Raw genomic sequence first — 15580 nt, 5'->3', positions numbered from 1 at the left:
TAAAAGGGAACTTCCTTAACTTGATAAAGGATATCTACAAAAACTGATAACTGACAGTATACTTAGAGTAAAAGAATAGGGTTTTTCCCATAAAGTAGTGAATGATAAGATGTCCAACCTCAGTACTTCTATGCAACACTGTATGGGAGGTCCTAGCCTTGTGATAAGACACGATAAGAAAATTAAAAGGTATACAGACTTGAAATGAAGAAACATGATTATAATTACTTGCACAGAATCATAGTCATCTATGAATACGATTGAAGAGAACCTACAAAATACTTTCTAGAAATTATAAATAAGCTTAGAAGGGTCACTGGATACATAGTCAACTTACAAAACTCAATTATATTTTTACATACTAGTACTGAACAACTGGATATTGAAATAAAATTTTAAAATCTTCATAAGTTATAATAGCATGTAAAAGGAAACATGAAGCACCTAGAAATATTTGTAACTAATACGTGCAATAATTTTATACTGAAAGTAAAAAACACAGAAGAGAGAAATTTAAAACGATCTAAATAAATTGAGAGATATACTCAATATTGTTACATTGTTAATTATTCTTAAATTGATATATAGATTCCAAAAAATACTAATCACAATCCAAGGAGGCTTCTTTTTAGATATTGGGAAGGTGATTCTATAATTTAAATAGAAGAGCAATGCCCCCAGATAGCCCAACAAATTTGAAGCAGAACAAATTTGGAGGACACACAAATTTGGAGGACACACAAATTTGGAGGACATACAAGCCTTACTATAAAGCTTCAGTAATCAAGACAGAGTGCTGTTAGTGGCAGAACAGACGTATTGATTGATGAAACAAAATGGAGAGTCCAAAAAAGACCCACTTGATTTTTGACAAATGTAACGTGCCAAGGTAATTCCAGAAAGAAAGTATACCCTTTCCAACAAAATGTGCTATGGAAACAAAGAAAAAAAAATACTTCTTCCCTTCTCTTCCCACACATCATATACAAAGAAAAGATTAACCCCAATTTTATCATAGATCTAATTGTGAAACTTAGAGATACAAAACTTCTAGAAGAAAATATAGGAGAAAACCTTTGTGACCTTGGGGAAAGCAAATATTCTTATAAAGCACACAAAGGCACAAACCACAAAATAAAAATTGATAACTTATACTTCAAAATTAAAACTTTTAGCTCTCAAAAGAACTCTTAGAACACATAATAATAAGACACCCAATCCAATATAAGTGGACAAAATTTTTGAAGAGAAACTTCATATACCACACACAAAAAACCCCCTGTAGATATCGAATAAACATAAGAAAAGATGTTTGGCATCATTAATCATTAGGAAAATTAAAATTTAAATCACAGTGAGCTATCTCTATGTACCTACTAGCTTGGCTAAAATTACAAAAAGAAAAAAAAAATTACTGGTGAGGATTTAAAGCGTTTGCACCTCCATAGATTGCTAATGAGAATGGAAAATGGGATAGCCACTTCAGAAAACAGTTTGGCAGTGTGGTAGAAAGTTAAATATATACTTAACATATGAACCAACCATCCCACTCCAGAGTATTTTTACAAGTGTGGAAAACATATCTCCACACAAAGAGCTGTACTTATATGATCATAAGAGTTACATTCATAATTACCAAAAGCTTCAAACCATTCAAATTCCAACAACTGGTGAATGGATATGTAAATTGTGGTTCATCCATTGAATAGAACACTACTAAACAAAAAAAGAACACGCTAAGGATACATCAACAACATGATGTTCTTAGCATTAAACTAAGTAAAAGAAACAAGTCGAAAAATGTTACATACCCTATGTGTCCACTTATATGTTATTTTGGAAAAAAGAAAAATTATAACAACAAAAATAAAATCAATGGTTTGTAGGGGCTGGGGGTACCATGGATGCACAAAATAACTTTTTAGGGTGATGGAAATATTGTATAAATTCATTGTGGTTGTGGTTACACGCACTCTACAGTTGTCAAGTTCAACAAACTGTACAACTAAAACAGGCAAATTTTGCTATATATACATTGTATCTCTCTTAATAAGAATGAACAAAAAAACTAAACAACAAAAAAAGGAAAGTCAACATGATAATGCTATTGGGTTTATATACTTCAGCTGCAACTGCCAGAAACTTCTCAGAAATAATTTGGCAGTATGTCTCAGGAGCCTTCAATATGTTCCTGCATTTCACCCATAAAACTCCATTCTAGCATCCAAAGAAAATAATCTAACATATAAGGAAAAGTATACCCATAAAGATGTTTACTATAGAATTGTTTATAATAGTGAAAACGTAGAAATTACCTTAAAATCTAACAACCTATGCATGACTAAGATTTAGAGCAGTATCTTGACTCAGACTTTAAATAAATATGAAGCCTATTGAATAGAAGAGTTCATGACGCAATGTGAACTGAAGAAAGTAACCTACCCAATTTTATTTAAGGTCTTCTGTTAAATAATGGCTAACCAAGCACATATACGTGCTTCCCATTCCCTAGAGCTGATACAGTCGAAAGTATAAAGTTAGGAATGTAACCTTATGTAAACGGTCTGCCATTCTTATTGATTCTCTTTTCTGCTTTAAGCTACTTTCAAACAGCCCCTCACCTTTAAGGCATCCACTCACAAACCAAAATTCTATAAACCAAGTGTTAAAATCACCATGGTAAAGTATTTTCCTCAGTCCTTTTTTTTCCATTTTGAAGTTAAATAATAAATCTAAGTTCATGGTTACACAAGTGAAATATATAATGGCTATACAAATGAAACATACCAAAAAAAATAACCAACAAACAATAACAAGGAAACCAAACACAAACAACCACAAAAAACCTCCATTGCTTTAAAAGTAATTTTTATCATGAAAAAAAGTAATTTTTATCATGAATAAGAAAATTGATTTGATTGTAGCATTGATTTGATTTGACATTAATTGATCAGTTATTGGTGATTAAAAATAAAATGGTTGATGTAATGAGTCTGTATATAAGCAACTGAAATAAAAGGACTATGTATATAAGCAACTTAAAATCTGTTTGTTAGTTAACAAAACCAAAAGACAACCGACAGAATGGGAGAAGATATTTGCAAATGACATATCAGATAAAGGGCTAGTATCCAAAATCTATAAAGAACTCATCAAACTCAACACCCAAAGAACAAAGAATCCAATCAAGAAATGGGCAGAAGACATGAACAGATATTTTTCCAAAGAAGACATCCAAATGGCCAACAGACACATGAAAAAGTGCTCAATATCGCTCGGCATCAGGGAAATCCAAATCAAAACCTCAATGAGATACCACCTCACACCAGTCAGAATGGCTAAAATTAACAAGTCAGGAAACGACAGATGTTGGCGGGGATGCGGAGAAAGGGGAACCCTCCTACACTGTTGGTGGGAATGCAAGCTGGTGCAGCCACTCTGGAAAACTGTATGGAGGTTCCTCAAAAAGTTGAAAATAGAGCTACCATATGATCCAGCAATTGCACTACTGGGTATTTACCCCAAAGATACAAAAGTAGGGATCCGAAGGGGTACGTGCACCCCGATGTTTATAGCAGCAATGTCCACAATAGCCAAACTGTGGAAAGAGCCAAGATGTCCATCGACAGATGAATGGATAAAGAAGAAGTGGTATATATATACAATGGAATATTATGCAGCCATCAAAAGGAATGAGATCTTGCCATTTGCAACGACGTGGATGGAACTGGAGGGTATTATGTTGAGTGAAATAAGTCAAACAGAGAAAGACATGTATCATATGATCTCACTGATATGAGGAATTCTTAATCGCAGGAAACAAACTGAGTGTTGTTGGAGTGGGGGGTGGGGTGGGAGGGATGGGGGGACTGGGTGATAGACACTGGGGAGGGTATGTGCTCTGGTAAGCGCTGTGAATTGTGCAAGACTGTTGAATCTCAGATCTGTACCTCTGAAACAAATAATGCAATATATGTTAAGAAAAAAAAAAAAGAAGAAGAAGAAGGTAGCGGGAGGGGAAGAATGAAGCGGGGGAAATCGGAGGGGTAGACGAACCATGAGAGACGATGGACTCTGAAAAACAAACAGGGTTCTAGAGGGGAGGGGGGTGGGAGGATGGGTTAGCCTGGTGGTGGGTATTGAGGAGGGCACATTCTGCATGGAGCACTGGGTGTTGTGCACAAACAATGAATCATGGAACACTTCATCTAAAACTAATGTTGTAATGTATGGGGATTAACATAAGAATAAAAAAATTAAAAAAAAATCTGTTTGTTATTCTTTAAAGCTTAAACATAAAGAGATGATTTTCAAGGGAGAAGTTATCATCTGTAAATATCGTAGGATTAAATAATCGAACTATCAAAAAACATTTGGGATTCCAAAACAGTTTATTTGCTTTTCTTTTTCTTTTCAACATTATTGAAGTATAATTGACAAATAGAATTGTAAGATATTTAAAGTGGACAACGTGATGATTTGTTATATGTATACATTGTGAAAGGAATACCACCATTGAGTTAATTAATACACCCATCACCTCAAATATTTACCTTTGTTTGATGAGAACACTTAGACATTCTACTCTTAGTAAGTTTCAATTAAACAATAGTGTTATCAACTTTAGTCGCTTAGTTATACATTAGAGCCACAGACCTTAGTCATGTTGTCACCTCTTTATCAGCCTCTCCCTATATCTTCCTCTCCCAGTCTTGGTTTCTGAGTTCAACTTTTTTTTTTGTTCCACATAAAATGATACCATGAAGTATTTGTCTTTCTTTGTCTTGCTTATTAGCATAATGCCCTCAGGTTTCATCTATATAGCTGCAAATGTCAGGATTTCCCTTTTTAAGGCTGAATAATGTTCCATTGTGTATATCCATCCAGCCATCAATACTTTGACTATTGTTAATAATACTGCAATGAATACTCCATACTTTGACTATTGTTAATAATACTGCAATGAACATGAAAGTTCAGAGAGAGATGATGATTTTGAGATGGTGATTTCCTTTCCTTCAGAGATATAACCAGAAGTAGCGTTGCTGAATTGTACAGTAGCTAAATTATTAATTTCTTGAGGAATCTCCATATTGTTTTCCATAGTGGCTGTACCAGTTTACATCCCCACCAACAGTGCATGAGTTCCCTTTTCTTCACATCCTCAACAGTATGTTATTTCTTGTCTTTTTGATAAAAGACATCCTAACAGGTATAAGGTGATATTGTGGTTTTGATGTGCATTTGATTTGCATTGATGATTAGTGTTGTTGGGCATCTTTTCATGTACTTGTTGGTCATTTGTACATGTTTTTTTTTTTAATGTCTAAGTTCCTTGCCCATTTTTTTTTTATTATTATTATTGCTATTGACTTGTATGTACTCCTTGTATATTTTGGATATTAACCCTTTATTTGCTTGGCCCAAAATCCTAGTCATGCCTCAAACTGTTGTGATTGTCCAATCTACCATCATTTTTCTTAGTGGCTCCCAGTAGTTGAAGGTGTGACAAGACCCATCAGTGTCCCACAGAGGAGGATCACAGTTAACACCTAGGTGCACCTAGGTTAACACCTAGAATCCAGACCCTCAAGTAGGAGCTTGGAAAGTATGTAAAGCCCCTTCCACAGAAATACTGGAAGGTAGGGATTTTTATCTGCTCCCGGTGGATGGGGGGTGGGGTGTATGTTCCTGAGCTCACTTAAAAACTGCTTCTTTGTTGACTACTGTACTGTGGGATTCTGCATGCAAGTCTCATGCCTGTCAGAGCCAGGCAGTCCAGGTGCCCAGTCCTGGGCCAGCAGTTACAACAGATCAGGTGCCAGAGGTGTATAAAAGATCTTTCCAGGGAGATGCTGGTGATCTGGATTTATCCCTAGAGAGCCAGAGGAGAAAGCAGGGAGAGAATGCCCCGGGTTCCTCCCCTCCTCCATTCTCTAGGGAATTCACAACCATCCCTTAGAAGTGTGCTAAATTACAAACCAGTCAGACCCTCAGGCAGGAGCTTGTAAAGTATGCAGTCTCATTCCTGTCCAGGAAAGACTCGCAGATGGGTGTTTTTGTCTGCTCCCTCTGTGCTGAGCCTTAAGGGGATAACTTCCAGAGTGTTTGCCTGCCCATTAAGAACTATTTGTTTGTTTGCTGTAGTCCTGTGGGTCCTGTGGATTCAAGCCACAAATGCCTTGTCACTACTGTCTCTCCACTATTTTCCAGCCCATTCCAAATGCAATATTGGCACAGAATAGGTGCTCACATAAATGTTTGATGGATGGACTGATTTAGGAATATCCTCATTAAGAGAAGAAAAGTTGATCAAGAGAGCCATAGAAAAGAGAAATATCTAGCTAGTTCATCATAACTTCAAAACAGGGGTTTCTTTTTTTTTTTTTTTTTTAAGATTTTATTTATTTATTTGAGAGAGAGAGAATGAGAGAGAGCACATGAGAGGGGGGAGGGTCAGAGGGAGAAGCAGACTCCCCGCCGAGCAGGGAGCCCAATGCGGGACTCGATCCAGGGATTCCAGGATCACAACCTGAGCCGAAGGCAGTCGCTTAACCAACTGAGCCACCCAGGCGCCCCAAAACAGGGGTTTCTAATGCAAGGTTATATCAGAATTATTTTTTAAAAAGCTTTTTAAAAATACAGATTCCTGCTGTGGCTCTCTGCGTGCTGAGCCCCAGTGTACAGCTGTGGGGGTTGCAGGCCCTGCTACAAATCTATCGAATTAGAATCTTTGGCCACAGATCTTTAAAAACAAACGCCTCCTGGGTTTTCTACCGTGCTTAACAACATCCGCTTTAAAATGCGCTTTCCCTATATGACTTGAAGAGTTCTACACTTTTAACCTTTGCACAGTTACACAAAATGCTCTTCAGAAAAAGCTTTAGGACAATCTACTATTTCAGATGTTTTAGCTGAAAACACTGTCAATGACTTGGCAGAACTATGTAAAATTATTCCAGCATATTTACTATGTAAAAATTCTACTTGTTTAAAATAATCTGTTTTTCCTCTGTTTCTAACAATTACCATTTTATTCCCCCAGCCTGGCTCCTAAAAGTATAAAAGATTTTGAGATTTAAAGTGTGGCCTTGCCATGAATCACTCCAAAGTAAAAGGAACCAAATGAATTCAGGTGGTGTCTTACAGAGTAACTGCCTTCTTTTCATACTAATACAAGCGGTGTCTCATGCCTACTCCCCCGGCTTGTCCACAGAGCACAGGCAACTGTGTCAACATTTAGCAACCTTAAATGTACGCCAAACACTAACATGCACATAATAAACATTTCTGCACTCAATAACCATCTTATAAATGGTTCTGTGCTCCACATGCATATTAAAATGCCCCTTTTCGGGCACCTGGGTGGCTCAGTTGGTTAAGCGACTGCCTTCGGCTCAGGTCATGATCCTGAAGTCCCGGGATCGAGTCCCGCATCGGGCTCCCTGCTCAGCAGGGAGTCTGCTTCTCCCTCTGACCCTCCCCCCTCTCATGTGCTCTCTCTCATTCTCTCTCTCTCAAATAAATAAATAAAATCTTAAAAAAAAAATGCCTCTTTTCCTTCCCAACAATGACATGTGTTGAAAAGTGGATAAATCCTGAGTGTCTGTTATACATGTTGGGCAAATGATAAAACATTAAATAAAATGCTTTAAATGAAATCTAATGAAAAGACCATTTCACACCACGTTCTTTCCACAATTAGCATGCTCTAACGCTCATTCTGAAGAGAGAGGACCTCTGAGTGGAAAAGAAAAAATATCACATTTCGAATAGGGTGAGGGAAAAGAATCTGTAAAGAAAGAGACTGAGGCATTTATTTAAAAATGTGGATGCAAATGGCAGTTACCCCCATTCAATTTTAAAATAGAGAATATATATCCAGAGTGGACAATAGACTCTGGTAGTAAAGGTAATTCAGTGGTATACAGAGCCATTATTTTGATGGGAAAGAAGGCCTTCATGCCTGTAATTTTAAGAGTGGTAAATGCTCTTGGTTTTTACAAAAAATCGATCAATAAATAGAAAGTGGAAGTCCTTCCTTTCAAAGCCACTATTGTTTAGTCAGTAAATACTTTTCTAGAATTGTATGTACACAAGCACACATATACAGAGACGCATGTGTGTGTGTGTGTGTGTGTGTGTGTGTGAGAAAGGCATCCTATATAGAAATTCTAATGGCTTCCATAAATTTGGTAGGGCCTTTCTGGCAGTATGTAATAGAGATACTCAACATCACTGAAGGGAGAACAGAGAAGCTCCTAATTGCCTATCACATTACTTTTGGAGCTAAATGGATGTTACATTATTCAGGATTAAGAGATATATTTCCAAAGCACCAAGCAAGATGGATGCCTCAGAAATCCTCATTTGCTCCAAAAGCTGTTCATTGTTTGCCTTTTCATTGCTTTGTTATTGCCACCGTGAGGGATACCTTTGGTACACGCTGTTGTTTGCAGGACAATTTTGCCACAAAAAAAAGGATTAATTTTTTTTCTGCCATTTTCCATTTTCATCACCAATTTCCAACTGTCATGAAAGTGAGCTCTGTTTTTACATGACATTCCATTCTTATTACCATCTTCGTCCCAAGAATGAAAGTCTGTAATGAGAGCAAAGCCATAGCCGGCATCGGAGCGCTGTTATAATTCACTCTCACGACAAAGATAGTAATGAGAAATGACAGTGGCACAAAATGAATCCTTTCCGATCCCATCCCCTTGGATGATAATGAAAACAGAAGATGGCACCAACTTTATTCATCTTCATGACACCTATTGTGACAGGATTGAAAGCTGCAGCAACAAACCCATCTGAAGTTACAGTTTTCCAGATTCATTCCCATCACGTGTTTAAAAAACAACCAAAACAAACAAAAAAACAAACAAAGCAAAGAAACCTCCCTACTGCCATTCCTCCTGGGAATCCAGTTATGGGGAGGTGTCAGACGCGGCAGAATTTGTACTGTCCACAACTGATAGCATTTCAGGGAGGATGAAATGTTTCGATCTCTTAAAATTGTTTTCTCTTTTTTTATGAAATCATCTTAGTAATGCCCCTAAAAGAAGTGATGGGACAGAGAAGGGAGAGAATATGAAAATAAAGTCACTTTTGGAAGTTCTAATTGAATTCTCTGACTACCCTGAAAAATACAAATTGAAGGTACAAAACATTCAACTGATGCAACTAATACAGAATCTTATGCACTTTTGCATATCTTTCGCCTCCCCTCCCCTCTAATCCTCTCCTCCCCTCCCCTCCGGTCCTTCTGTCCTTTCCCCCCCTTCCCTCCCTTGCCTTCCTCTCCTCCCTTCTTCTTCCTTCCTTTTTCCTCTCCTTTATTCTCCTCTCTCTCTTTTTTGAGCTATGATTAAATCTTGATAAAATCTAAAAGGGAATTTAGAGCTGAGTTGATCCAATCTTTGCATTTTATATATGAGTGAAACGAGGCTTAGGGAGGTGAAGCAACTTACCCACCATCACCCCGATAGTGCCAGAATAATCACTGGCAATTTTCCAATCTGATCCTTCAAGGATGTAAGTTGAAAATGCCACAGAGAAAGGTAGCATGGGGTATATGTATTCTGCTCCATTTCTCTGCAGGCTTGCTATAAAGTGAAGGTGGCATTCTCTCAAGAAATCCACTTTGGAGTCACAAGACTCCTGGCTTTGTCACTTCCTACCTTTGTGCCTTTGGTCAATCATCTTTCTGAGTTTTGGTTTCCTCTACCTACTATAAATTAAGTTTAGAAAAGTATAACCGGTATACCCAATGGTCTATCTTAAATAGGGTAGAGTGATCATCTTATTTTTTCCTCTCCCTATTGACTTCAAATATGACTTTCTTGCACCTCCTCCTCCCTCTGCTTCTAACTATTCAGTGGTCAGTAGCTAGGGAGGGTGCAAAGTAAAGTGGCAAAGGCCCTACTCCCCTTGCTGGATATTTCTGTACTGTACCATTTCACGGTATAGGTGATGGACCCTTTAGATGACTTATTACAGCTTGCCCTCCACTCCTACAAACAAAGCAAAATGGTCCATTTTTTCCTTTTGGCAGACATCCCAGTCCTTTCTAAAATATTCAAACCTGGCTACTTTTCTGGGTATCCAGGTGATCCATGTGAAAATGCATACCACCTGGCCCTGACATGTTCCAGGAGTGAGGCCAATTCACTGCATCCTTTATTCTTTTTTTTTTTTTAAAGATTTTATTTATTTATTTGACAGAGAGAGACACAGTGAGAGAGGGAACACCAGCAGGGGGAGGGGGAGAGGGAGAAGCAGGCTCCCCGCAGAGCAGGGAGCCCGATGTGGGACTTGATCCCAGGACCCTGGGATCATGACCTGAGCCGAAGGCAGTCGCTTAACCAACTGAGCCACCCAGGCGCCCTGCATCCTTTATTCTTGCTCTGCAAATGGAGCCTGCTCTAGGCAATCCCCTGTGAGAGACAAGCACCATTCTTTGCCTCCACAAACTCCAGGGCACACATGCCAAGCTGGAGGTATCTTCTATATACCAGCAAGGGCAGACCTATGCATTTTTGCAATTAGCAAGCATTGGCAAAGGGATTGGGAGTGTGTTAGTGAAATCTCCATCTCCCTCTTGACAGACATTCCAATCTCTGGTTGGTTACTGGAAAGCACCCTTACTTGACTTAGAGGAAAGAGGGGATGTATAGTCTTAAATGTACCTGTGAAATCCCTTCATTGACTTTGTTCTCCAACAAACCAGTGACCTTTTCTTACACTAGCTATTGGGAATGATGATGGTTGGACTAGTTTGGCCATTGGGGGATCTATCTGTTGCTCCTCTTTAGATAAGTAACAAAACTTGTCCTTCACTGTCTCAGCTTCCATATTTTAGATGAAATTCTCAGACCCAACAAAAGTCTCATTGTATTCTCTACAGATCTCACATGGTTGTAGTAAGCATAACTTTTTGATTTTGTGATAACTTATTTTATAATTTCTACTAAATCTGATGTAATAACTGCTGAGTTATGAGGTGACTGATAACGTAGAGGGGTAGTGACTTTTGAGTCAAGAAATCAGTACCCTGCTCAAATCAAACATTTTAATATTTTAACTAATATAAAGTGAGAATGTATACTGCAACACACTGTAATTTTAAGCAATCAGAATATCTAGATGTCTTAAGAGCTCTCTTATAATTTCAGTGACATTACAGAGCCTCAACCATAATCTACATTATAGATTCTCCACATTGAGGATCCAGCATGACTTTAACCCAATTCAGAATTGACCAGAGCTCTTACTCTTGGGAAATTACTTCCCTGTAAACACCTCTCTGTACATAATGAGCATTCATGGTTCCAGTGGTAGCCAGGGTTCCACCAGATCTGGGCAGCAGTGATATTTGATTAAATATTTTGTGGTTCCCTCAGGATGACATGCTGAGATCTCTCCCAGACTTTTTGTAAGTTCCTTGACCTACCCGTAGGCTTTGGGGCTGACTTTCAAAGATTTATTTATTTGTTCTAGAGAGAGAGCAGAGTGTGAGCACGTGCAAGTTGGGGGAGGGACAGAGGGAGAGCAGCTTCAAGCAGACTCCCTGCTGAGCGCAGAGCCCAGCATGGGGCTGGATCTCACAACTCATGAGATCATGACCTGAGCTGAAACCAAGAGTTGGACGCTTAACCGACTGAGCCACCCAGGAGTCCCTGGGGCTGATTTTCATAACCACCATTCTCCTTTTACAATTTCCTTTGAACACTTTCAGACAAATGAATAAAATGTTCCATTAAGCAGCAACAATAATTTTGATGGGAAAAGATGCTCTAGATTTGAAAATCTGCCTCTTTCATATAATATCTATCCTGATAACCTATATTTTGAGACCTAATGTGTGCAAGGCTTTGCGTTCTATAACTTTGGTCGGGTAGCTTCACTTCTTTAGGCTTTTGATGACTTACCTGTAATATGAGAGAAATTGGAATTAGATTTGTGGTTTGCAATCTGTTCTGAGAATCTCTTGTGTTCTGTTGAGATGCTCAATAGCTCCCACAGAGAAAGAAGGGATAGAACAAATGAATTGCAGGGGCTGCCCAGCAGCCTCTTATTCAATCAATAAAGGACTTCTGCTTATATAATTTTATGTCTTAGGCCTCACACAAGATTGATTTTTTGAAAAAGGAGTTGAACTCCACAACCACTGGATTAGAATTTCCTTCTGACTCTACTTATTTGTGATTCTATGAAATAGTGCATGATTGCAAAAACCCAGAGCAGGAAAGTTAATTCACATTCCCTTTCAAGGCATAGGGTGAGATTGGAGTCATATGAAATTGCTCTAACACTCAGCTTGACATCACCTGCTCAACTTTGTTTAGTGAGCAAGTAATAGCACAAAACAGGATGTTCCCTTGCCATACTCATTCCAGGTAAGAAAAGCCTTCCTTTGACATACATACTAAGAAGCCCAAAGTAAACTTGAAAACTGGTATAAATTTGCCAAAAGGGCAAGTGTATGTTCTTCAGAACTTACTGTAAAAAGACATAGAAAGAAGTCAACCATGATGTAATTGTAATTGTATAGCTGTCATGTCTCCATGGGAGCTATTCCCATGGTTCCTGATCTCGGCACCTTTAGGAAAGAAATATTATTGTACAATTTATTTCTAAAGTAAATTTACTTAGCTTAAAGATAACTAGATAGTTTTCCAGTAATGCAGGTAAAGATAAAAGTTATGCTAACTTAAAGTGATATGGATATTTTCTCTAGTCATTCAAACTATGTAGAGTTAATATCAAAGAACAGTATCAGGAAGAACAAAGATTAAATACATATAAAATCATTGATTCTATTTCTAAACCTATTTTGTAGTCAAATAAGACTTGTGCAAAAAATTTCATATTAGTTTTTTTTTAAGATTTTATTTATTTATTTGAGAGAGAGAGAATGAGAAAGAGAGCACATGAGAGTGGGGAGGGTTCGAGGGAGAAGCAGACTCCCTGCTGAGCAGGGAGCCCGATGCGGAACTCGATCCCAGGACTCCAGGATCATGACCTGAGCCGAAGGCAGTCGCTTAACCAACTGAGCCACCCAGGCGCCCCTCATATTAGTTTTTAATTTTCATATTTTTTATTTGTAGTCTAGAAGATTTGTTAGAAGGTATATGAGGTCTTCACATACTTTTGATAAAGAAATCTTATTTCGGTGATTAAGGCATCTGTAAGATTAAAAAGATGACTCAAAAATTCCATTCTTAATGACCTAGAGTGAAATCACAATTACTGCTTTGTCTTCCTGCTTGGTTAAATGCAGTGTTCCCACTACATTTGGATTGCTATAATACGTCAAGTTTCAGAAAAATGCATATATGAAAACTTGCTCGCAATTACTTTGCCTGACAGTCATGCAAGATGTAATTAAAAGGCTTGAATTGTACAGGTGCTAAAAAGCAGTGTATTAAAAAATAAGCAAACCATAATGTTAAGAACTTCAGTTGGGTTATTAACATGTTATGATCTTAGTTATGACATTCCAGCGATATAATCCTAGGTCTATTGCTAAGGAGAGGAGGTTATAAAAGTAGGTTGTCAAAATTTTTATCAGAGAGTTATTTTAACATCATTTTTAAAGGAAATTTATTGTTTAATTATAAAGGTAATATAACTACAATCCAGGAATTATGTAAAATGGTGAAAAGAAAATTAATCTCCTATTATTCCAGTACTCAAACTACCATTGTTATTATTTTGGTGGAGTTCCTTCCAGGCTTTCTTCATATGCTTTTATTAATTTTTTTGGTTTACAATTGTAATGTGTGCTCATAACATTTTGGACCTTGTCTTTTTACTTTATTGTATACATACTTAATAGAGTTTTATATTTTCAAAATGAGTCTAGTTTGTATCTTAGGAAATTACTTGGCAAGAGAAAGTGGTCAGCACAGCACTGAGCCTCAGGCCTGGTCTAGAAGGTAATTCCACTTTCCTGGGAGGCTTGCAACAACTAGGTCATTTTCATTCCCTGGAACCATTTCATGAGAAATGCTTTGCTCTATACTGAATACTAAATACAGGACAAAGTCTCCATCAATTAAGGCTTGGAATGAGGCCAGACCTAAATCACTGGGGTAGAATCTTTGCATCTCGGCTTCATAGGGATCGCTGTGTAAAGAGACTAGATGATACAGGACACCATAATTGCTGCCCATGTAAGCCAAAGGAGGGCATTTGAATCCACAGAGATGAAAGCGCTTCTTTCAAGGACACCTGAAGGCATGTTATGAAACCAAGAGTTGCAATAAAATCAAAATTACTTAGAAAACTAATAAATGCATAAACCATTCTGTGAGCGAGTATAACTTCAATTTAAGAACAACAAAAAAAGAAAAACAATATATAAGCAGTGCAAACACTAAGAGCCCTTGCAATTGTGTCCTTTGCGATTGAAGAGAGTGAATATGGAAACCTGCAAAATCACCTTTATGTGCATAGGTGTAGGGATAATCTGGCATAAATCTGCATGGGAACACTATTTCAGTAATGTCTAAATTATAAGCTGCACTTTAAGTAAAAAGCCCCCAAAAGGCCAAAGTCAATGAAGTTTCAGTTAAAAAGGCTGACTGTCTCCAAAACTGCCAAGAGTCCATTCATCATTCAGAAACCACAACAGATTAAATATTAAAGAGGCTTAAATATTCTACTATTTAGAATACCAAAGTTACAACTGAAATTTGTGACACTATTTTCCAGGATGTGTGGAAAAGCTGCTGAATTTCTGAAGAGTAGATTGAGAGTTTACATCCAAATCTAAAACAAACAAACAAACAAACAACAACAAAACAAACTTATAAACTGTTTGACCCTGTAATTGTACTTCTTGAACTTTCTTTTTTCTCCCTCTAGCTCCCTTTTAAGATTTCACTCTATCTAGGGTTTTTAGCAGTGTGGCTATAATGTTCCTAACAGTGGTTTTCTTTCTATTTATACTATGTGGGGTTTGCAGACCTTGAACCTGTGGCTTGATATCTATTCACATCTAGGAAATTCTCATTTGCTATTTCTTTAACTATAGCCCCTTTGATTAACATATGTTAAGCATTTTTCCTCTATCCTGCAAGTCTCTCATGCTTTTTTCTGTACACTTTTTCTCCTTGTGCATTGCTCTGAATGCTCTCCACAGCTCTATGATATGATTAACTCATTCTTTTTGTCTTTTTGCTATTTCCAATCTGCTAATTAGCAAATTCTTCATCCTCGTCGTTTTATTTAAGTTTAGAATTTCCATTTGACAGGTTGTGTGGTGTGTGTGTGTGTGCATATGTGTGGCTGGATTCTAGATGTCTACTGAAATTTCCCATTTTTCCCTCTATTTTCTTGAATTAATTCAATTGTATTATTTAAAAATCTCTGATAACTCCAATATCTGATTCACTCATGCATATATTTTACTGGTCTGTTTTTCTCTTGGTTTTGTTCCATTGGTCCTGTATGTTAGCATGCCTTTAATTTTTAATTTAATACTGGAAATGGTAGACTAAAATTTTTCATAGTCTCCAGATAATGTAATCTTCTTTCCAAAGAAGATTAATTTAATTTTCAGTTTTTTGGT

Source organism: Mirounga angustirostris, unplaced genomic scaffold, assembly GCF_029215605.1.
Source record: "Mirounga angustirostris isolate CCGP_5_RB_7025 unplaced genomic scaffold, mMirAng1.0.hap1 SCAF_5, whole genome shotgun sequence".
In the NCBI taxonomy this organism is placed as follows: Eukaryota; Metazoa; Chordata; class Mammalia; order Carnivora; family Phocidae; genus Mirounga; species Mirounga angustirostris.
This window is presented reverse-complemented; position numbering follows the sequence as displayed.